We start from the raw sequence: 9435 nt of genomic DNA, 5'->3' as shown, positions 1-9435 counted from the left end.
GATAGATAATATTTAGCGTAACACTGTGAAGCAAGACATGTTGGGTTATTCCCATTATTCATATGGATAACCTAAGTAAGCCACAAGATTATTGTCATTTCCCTAAAATCTCTCCAGAGTATAATAGCTCTGAATCAGAATTCTTTCTGCTCTTCTTGCTGCTTAGTCTGCTGAGCCCTGCCCTCTCCCCCCTTTTTTCCGGCAAGAAAACAAACTTGGGAGAATGAAGGAATCCTAGGAAGTCTAATGGGAACTATCGGGATCAGCACCATCTGGTTTTGAGCATGGGGATGAAAATCAAAACCCCTGAGTGTGAAAAAGGGTTGGTGTATACTAAGAGACGCTTAATCAAAGCAGAGCCAGTTACAATTCCCCTGAAAAACTAGAATCCAAAGAGCAAGAGACATCTGATGTGACTTTTTGAAGGCCTGCTCAAAGATTTACGGTAAAGCAAAGCCCATTGGGAATGGAAAAGAGGGGAAAGAATCAAACAAGGATATGCTGCATTAGTTAAAGGCTTTAGGGAAAGTATGCGGGCAGCTAAAAGCAGAATGGGTTAATGCTAACAAAGGGGGTTACAGAGCTTAAGGACTTTCATGAATACAGTGTATCAAGGGATAAAGAAGCACTAGAGGTAAAATAGGCTATATATGTAGGTCCATGAAATTAATAATGATGCTAAGATGGCTGGTGTATTAAGCTCAGGGAAATACAGCAGAACCTAGCAGGTAGGAAAATAGATTGTCATTTCAGTGAGATGGATTCTATTACTCCATCCACTACTAATTGTCTAAACAACCAGGCAAAGGCAACTCACCCCTTTTGTGGCTCAGTTTTTCCAACTGTAAAATGAGACAATACCTCTTTTTTTCCTGGAATTTCAAGGATCAGTGAAATCACATGAAGAGAGTGCTTTGAGCTCTTTGGAAGATGCTATTTAAATGCAAATCCATCTGTTAGAGGCATCCTTCCTTGTATCAGGAAAGAAACATGATCATTAGGAAGTAAAGAAGACCTTGAAATAAATAGGGGTAAACAAAAGGCAAAGGGGGAAGTGTTAATTAATCATTTAGCACTCTGATGTGAATGATAATTTCTAAAATAACAAAATGAGGCTTGTCTAGGGGAAAATGAAAATGGACACATCAAAGGTGAATATTTTCAGGAGATTAAGAATTGTGTTGTATATGTTTATTTCTTTTCATCTATTAATTGAAATAAATTCCTTATTTATTTTTGCTGTTCTTTGGATAAACTGATGTTCACTGGTATGATGCTGTTCACACAAAAAGAGCTTTGCACAGTGAGTACTTCCTTCCCATGGTTTTTGTAGAGGGGCCTAGAGAATTTAAGAACTAGAGAGCTGGAAGGTCTGCTCAGGTCCATGACTCCAAGAAGGTCTAGCCTCAGTCATCCTGGGAAAGTAAGTGCCCATCAGCTTTCAGGAAGGAGATTTCTGGAGAGGTGGCTTAAGCAGGTTTGCTTCCAAACTCAGAAGCTCAGATGTTTAGTCTGGTCTCTCTCACCTCTACTATTAGGAATGATTTCACCCTCCAATGGGACAAAATCTGTCACAAAGTCTGCCTTTTCATAGACTTCCTCTTTACCTCAGCAGTCTTTCCCTTCCTAAACCAAGGACAAAAGACAAGGCCCAAGACAGCTGCACATGTCCCCAGTCCATCATCAAAAGCCATTAGTAGGAGAGGATGAACATCTAGCTCTGTATCTAGCAGGCACTCAGTAAGTGGTTGCTGAATGGAAGGGTGAATGATGCTTCAATTATCTTGTTTCTGTAAATTCATTATTCTATTCAATTGAAACACATCAGGCCCTGGAGTCAGGAGTACCTGAGTTCAAATCAGGCCTCAGACACTACACTTACTGGCTGTGTGACCCTGGGCAAGTCACTTAACCCCAATTGCCTCACTAAAAAAAAAGAAAGAAAGAAAGAAAGAAAGAAAGAAAGAAAGAAAGAAAGAAAGAAAGAAAGAAAGAAAGAAACACATCAGTAGTAACTGAACAGAACCTATTGCACAAAATCTTTAACCAAAATATTCTCCAGGGTCATAGAAGCCCCTTGGGCCATTTGAAGGAGTTGTTCCTGTGATACAGGATGACCTGAATAATAAAAAAAAAATTGTCTTTAGTCTAGAGCCTGGATCTTTTTGGCCTCTTTTGCATGACTACTGGCATACAGTGTATCAGGAATTGTGTGTTTGTGTGTGTGTGTGATGTGATCAAGGACATGAGTGTAAGAGAGGTGGCACATGATAAGTACTAGGCTACAGGATCATAGTATGTAGTAATATATCTTGCCCTTCTGGAAAGTGGGAGGGGAAGGAGATAAGAGGGGAGAGGTGAAGGAAGGGAGGGCAGATTGGGGGAGAGGTCAGTAAGAAGCAAAATACTTTTTGAGGAGAGATAGGGTGAAAGAAGATAGAAAATAAAGTAAATATCAAGGGGAGGGAATAGGATGGAGGGTAATACAGTTAGCAATGGTAACTGTAAAAGAAATGGTGAGCAGGATGTTATCAGAAGAACTTATGAAAAATGCAATCCATCCACAGAGAAAGAACTGATGGTATCTGAATACAGAGTGAAGTATATTTTTTTAGTTGTTAGTTCCTCTTTCTAAAATTTTTATCTGTTTTCTTTCACAACCTGACTAATGCAGACATGTTTTGCATGACTGCACATGTATAACTTACATTGATTTGCTTGAGTTCATATGGAGGGGTGGGGAGGGAGGGAGGAAGAGAATTTGGAACACAAAGTTTTACATGTAACTTGGGGAAAATTCTAAATAAATAAATTTATTAAGGATCATAGTATGCTCAGGAGTTCATCTAGTCAATCCTCTCATTTTACAGATGAAGACACTGAGGCCCAGAGAAAGGAAATTATTTTCCCAAGGTCACTAGGCTAGTAAATAGTAGAGCTATTTAGAGCTATCAACACAGGTCTGATGTCTCCAGATGCAGTGTTCTTTCTATTGCATACTTAATGATGATAAAACTATATAAAAGACAGATGAGAATGACCTATGAATATGGTACTAGCTATCATAAAAACTTTCATTTTATATAGTAGTTTATAGGTACAAATTTCTGTCTTTTAAGGAAGAAATATATCAAGAAACTTACAGAAATATTCCTAGGTTAGAATATAAATTTATAACAGAAGGGGCTTGCGATCTTGGCTTTTCTACATGAAATTATTTATTTGAAGTATTTCATTTGATTCTCCCGAATACCTACTTGAATTGGGCAGTGCAAGTATCATTATCTCCATTTTCCAAATGAAGAAACTGAGGCCCTTAGTGTCTAACCGATTTATCCATGCTCAGTCAGCTAGAAAGTACTGGTACAAGCACCAATTCCCATATTTTGTGACTCTAGATTTATTGCACTTTCCCCCATATCTTGCCACCTCTATGATCATGTATAATTGTATAGTAAATATCATTCAGGTATATATTGACATTGATATTTGCTAATTAATTTATTAATTACATTAGTTTAATATATTAATATATAATATAATATAATGCATTAAGCATAAGCTTCAAGAAATTGATTCTGAAGTTTGGGATGATGAATATGTCAGGCTTCGGAAGAATACTATTGATCTGTCTATTTTATATGCCATGGGGGTCGGGGTCCAAAATGACGTCAGTATAGGTCTAAAGAGGGATTATAGACTATTAGTGAATGATAAAAGCTTAGAAATAATAGACAGAGGGGCAGCTAGGTGGCGCAGTGAATAGAGCACTGGCCCTGGAGTCAGGAATACCTGAGTTCAAATCCAGTCTCAGACACTTAACACTTACTAGCTGTGTGACCCTGGGCAAGTCACTTAACCCCAATTGCCCCGAAAAAAAAAAAAAGAAATAATAGACAGAACTGGAAGGAACCTTAGACAATATCTAGTCCAAGTTCCTCCTTTTATGATGAGGAAACTGAAGCCAAAAGAGGTTATGTGATAAGAGGTTGTGTGACTTGCCTATGGTCACACAAGTAGTAAGTGATAGAGTTAAGACTTGAACACAGGTCCTTGAGTTCAAAATCAGTACTTTTAACCTACTGTACAATACTGCATCTCTATTGAATGAATCCTTTCCTGGGCTCTTTGAAAATGATCACAGGTTTAGAAAATAGGACATTTTGAAACAGGAAAAGAATTGAGCCCTGAAAGATTATAACTTTCTCAAGAACTGAGCTTTCTGAAGTGTGTGTGTGTAGGGGGAGAAACCTAACTAAAACTGGGCCCCCAGGTCCCCAAGAAATTTATTATTAATAATTATTTTCTCGCAGGCTGTTTAGCCTAGAGATATTTTTTAAAAGTCCAAACCATACATTTTTATTCTTTGATCTTATGAAAGGCGGTATATAGGATATGGTGACCAACTAGATCTTCCCTGAAGGTGGAAAAAGAAAATCATTGCCATTTGATTAAAAAAAAGTTTCTTCCATCACTGAGAAGCACTGATTCTAGGAAAAAAAAATTGAATTAGGAGAATCAAATTAATTCTTAGAATTGTGCTAATTTAGTTGATTTAAATGGTCTTTTACAATATTGCAATGATTTAGAAGATTATGAGAGGTCCATTTGAATAACTTCAGAATTTGGGGATTGAAGTTGCTGCTAGGAATGTCCACCATTGCTTTGAATAATACAACTATCTGCTTAAAGGAATAGTTCCTGAGGACTCTGAACATGCTGTATCTATGGAGATGCCTTTGCTTGACCTAAGGTTGCCTGCAGTATTCATTGGTAAAGTGTCTGCAAGTCATCATCAGATTCTGCAAGCACCTGTGAATTAAGGTAGTTTGCCTTAAAGCACTAGTCTGAGTTTATATCTGTGATGAAACGTTAATGACTTGGCTCCTGATTTGGGACTCTGACTTCCTGAATTTTGTATTTAAGGAGAGGTTGCTCATTCTTTTGCATCTGTACTTACTTGTGAAATGTACCTGTGGTAGAATTTGGAACATTTCAAACTAATAGCTTAGCCTGTAGTCTATAGTTTTGTGAGAGTAAAATTGGAAATTAGATCATAAATCTCCCCTACTTAACCTTTCCCTTAATTTATCTCCCAGAGTAGTAAATGGAAGAAGCTTCTGGTTTTCTAGTTAGAGCTTTTATTGTATGGTAGTCACAAGGTGATGTTGATTAGAAGGATAGGAAAGTAGAAATACAATACAAATCGTCTTAAGTCTAGGCTTAGTCTATGTTCCGTATAAAACTCACCAAAACCTAAGGCCACCAAGGCCACCTTCGGGGAGAGAGACTGAGTCAAGCGAGTGCTGTTAACCGAGAGCCGGCCGAGTCAAACTCCAGTCAGCGTCTGTCTGTGCAGCGCAGCCAGGAGACCAGCGGAGCAGGAAAAAAAGTCCCACTTCCATTCTCTCCTTGCCTTTTAAGCTCGCACCCCGGAAGTCAAGTGCTCAGCAGGCAATCTGGCGTGTGTTGCAGGCGGACTGGTGTGCATAGCTCATGCTGTTGGTCTCCTCCCCAAAAGGGTGGTCCTAAAAAAACCCTGGCATCTCTCCATTATCTAACTGACTGTTAAAACTTTTTACCACAGTTTCAAGAATATTTAGGGAAAATGTGAGTTTGGGGACAAAGGATAAGATCATTTTTAAGGGAAATGAACGATAATACATAGAAAACATTGATTTATTAGAGAAAATACTTAATGTTTCATATTTAATTTAATTAATTAAAATTCACGTTATATACTATTATTTAATGTTTAAGATTTGGGGATATTTGTCAGCATACAGAAAATTGTTTCAGGACTGCATTTTAATAGATAGATAAAGCATTTATTAGATGCTTACTATATACTGGAAACCCCAGAGCTTGCCTTGCATGGGGGCTCTGTGCACCAGCTGGCCTTGGGGGAGGCCCCCAGAGGTGCCAATGAATTAGCTTGGGGTGAGTGGGTGGTTGGTCCGAGGTTTCTGAGAGAGAAGGTTTTTAAAAGAGACGCAGGGAAACGTAGAGGGGACAAGAAAGGGAGGATGTTAGACAGGAGAGATGGAGAAAGGAGACAGAGGAGAGGAGGAGATGAGAAGGAGACAAGGAGAAAAGTTCCCAGTGGCAGGAGAGAAAGTTAAAAGAGAAGCAGCTGAGGTTACAGGTCGTATATCCTGCTTTTCTTTGTCCTTATTTCTAAATAAATACTGTTTTGTTTTTTTTTTTTTGTTTGCTTTTATTGAAAGGAGGCTTTTTAAACTCGTTTCTTGTTAGTCTGGGAGAAGCAGTTGGGGAGGGGGAAGGCCTTTACAGATTGGCCCACTCGGGGCTTAACGAACCTGGGAGATCCCTTTTAAACCCTTCCCTTACAGATTGGAAGCTTTAGCCAGGAGTTTACAGATTGGCAAGGCAGCTATAGCCTTACAGATGTCAAGCCAGCTAATAGCTCACAAGATGGAATGAGAGCATGCTCGTAAAGAGAAGGCCAGGAAATTTGGAAGTCCACATTCATACCCATGGTACATTTTGTAATCAATAGCATAATAAGCAAGGCATAGCAATTTTGTTATCCTTTGGTGATCTGTAAGCATTCTCCTCCAAAAAAATATTCTATTAGCAATCCCTTTTACATATACTATCTAGGAGTATACTTAAATACTCAAATACATGTACTATCTTAGTGCACATTAATTTTTATTAACTATGGCTCTCTGGTAACTCCTTGGAAGTGAGAGAAATGTTTTGTTTTTCCTCTTTATCTTTGCCACATATGGTAATTTTCTGAATTCATTATTTTTATAGCATGTCATTTAAATATGAATATTTTAAAAGTTAATTGCAAGGATCATAAATGTGATAGCTGAGAAAAGCACGCTGAAGCAAGTCACATAATTTTAATCAAAGGCAGCATCTGAAGAAAATACTTTTTCTTCCTCAGGATGTTCATCAGCCCTTATTTCTTACCCTTGGATAGGACTTCTGCTAATGGCTACAAGCATACCTTTCTTTCCCTTCCATGAATGGTATCCACAACTTTCCACTCACAATACTCAGATGTGAGAAAATTTAGAGTAGGTTCATTTGTCAAAATCCTTTCTGGGCATGGTTGTTTGCATTCAGCTATACTGACCAAGACACAGATTTATCACAACTTTCATCAGTAACAGATTTTTTTAATGGCTAAATTATTCAGATAAATTTGTCAACTCTCCACTCACCTCGGGTGTGTATGTGCATGCTATTTTAGTTAAGATTCTCAGTTGCACTCTACCTATAACTGTTAATTAAACTCAGTGAAAATCTGCAGCTCCTACTAATATGGTATTTGCCTACCATCTATTTCCATCCAGATTTATGATTCAACTACTCAGCAGAAGGGCTGAAGAAAATGTTCCTAGTTATGGCTCAAACTACTTTTAGAATCAGACAGATGGTACCTTAAATATCATTAAAGGGAGAAGAGACAATGTGGTGTCATAGGAAAAAGTATTGACTAAGTAGTCCAGAAATTTGGGTTCTTACTCTGACTTTGCATAGACCTGACTGTGTGACCTTGAACAAGTCACATATTCCTTTGGAACCTAGTTTTTTCATCTGTAAAATGGAAGAATTGTAGTAGAGGCTGCCCAGAATTCCTTCCTTGAGAGGATCATAAGTTTCAAACTGGGACTTTAAAGAAGGGACTCTACAAAAAAACCAAAAAAACTAGTTTACTCTTCATTTTATATATTAAGGATACCCAAAGAAATCAAGTGATTTGCCCGAGTCTCACAGGTAGTAAGTAGCAGAGGCACTATGTGATGTTAGGTATTCTAGTCTTCTGCCTCTAGGCAGCTAGGTGGTTTAGAGGATAGAGTGCTGGGTCAGGAGAAACTGAGTTCCTATCCAGCCTCAGATACTAACTAGCTATGTGACCCTGGGCAAGTCACACAACTCTGTTTGCCTCAGTTTCCTCCTTTGTAAAATGAGCTGGTGAAGGAAATAGCAAACAACTCCAGTATCTTTGCCAAGAAAACCCAAAAGAGGGTCACAAAGAGATAGATGGGGGCAGCTAGGTGGCATGGTGGATAGAACACTAGCCCTGGAGTCAGGAGGACCTGAGTTCAAACTCGGCCTCAGACACTTGACACTTACTAGTTGTGTGACCTTGGGCAAGTCACTTAACCTCAATTGCCTCACCAAAAAAAACCTATAACACACACACACACAAAACAAACAAACAAAAAAACACCAAAGAGATGGATGAGACTCATCTAATAAACACTGCCTATAAACCATATTCCAAACTATATTCTCAAAACTATATTCCAGCATTCATTCAGCTTCTTTCTCCAGATTTTGTAGGTTTAGCAGTCAGTGACAACTAATTTAGATTGGGTTGACCCTTATTTAGTTTTCCCATCAGGAATATGTTGTCTTTAATGTATAAAGATGACATTAGTGGCTCTGAGCTGTTGTCCAGTATCAGGTACACAGTAGATACTAAATAAATGCTTTGTTGGATTGGATTTTTGTTCCCATCATGATGAATTTGTGTAGATTCACCTACACTGTCACTTAGTTTCTCTTGTAACTGATATAACACATTTTTAAAATCATGATAGCATTTTTAAGAGAATGCAGCACTTTGAGGGCTATATAATGGGCACATTCTTTCTTTTGCTCCTTGTCACAGCCCAATGTGAGTGCTTTTATCATCTCCATTTTTCAGATGAGATGGCTAAAGTCTTTATTCAGCAATTACTAAGCCAGGGACTGTACTAAGATGAAAGAAGCTCAGAGAGAGCATTTGACTTGCCCTTAGTCATACAGTCAGTAAGATTTTGATGTAGGTAGGTCCAGTGATTTTAGCACTAGACTATGATCTCTCAAAGGATTGGCTGGGGTTCTCTCTGTGAGTCTGAAAAGAACAAAGCCAAGAGTCAAAAAAGGAATGGATTTGTTATGGGGAAAATGGGGTACGGGGTTTGGGTTAGGGGTAGGGATTCTTAGGAATTCCTCTTTAAAGAATTACACCCTCTTGCACACAAAAGCAGTTAGAATAAGATAGTAGTTTATTTTGGGGCTGAGGAAGGGAAGGGAAGGGAAGGGAAGGGAAGGGAAGGGAAGGGAAGGGAAGGGAAGGGAAGGGAAGGGAAGGGAAGGGAAGGGAAGGGAAGGGAAGGGAAGGGAAGGGAAGGGAAGGGAAGGGAAGGGAAGGGAAGGGAAGGGAAGGGAAGGGAAGGGAAGGGAAGGGAAGGGAAGGGAAGGGAAGGGAAGGGAAGGGAAGGGAAGGGAAGGGAAGGGAAGGGAAGGGAAGGGAAGGGAAGGGAAGGGAAGGGAAGGGAAGGGAAGGGAAGGGAAGGGAAGGAAAACCAAGAGAAATCCTTGGACTTCTCTTGGGGAGAAAGGCATAGAGCATGGCTCTGAGATACCAGTCTCCCAGAGCAGGAGACTGGCAGGTACTTTTATAGA

This window comes from Dromiciops gliroides, chromosome 3, assembly GCF_019393635.1.
Source record: "Dromiciops gliroides isolate mDroGli1 chromosome 3, mDroGli1.pri, whole genome shotgun sequence".
NCBI lineage: Eukaryota > Metazoa > Chordata > Mammalia > Microbiotheria > Microbiotheriidae > Dromiciops > Dromiciops gliroides.
The sequence above is the reverse complement of the archived record's forward strand: the minus strand, read 5'-3'. Positions refer to the sequence as shown.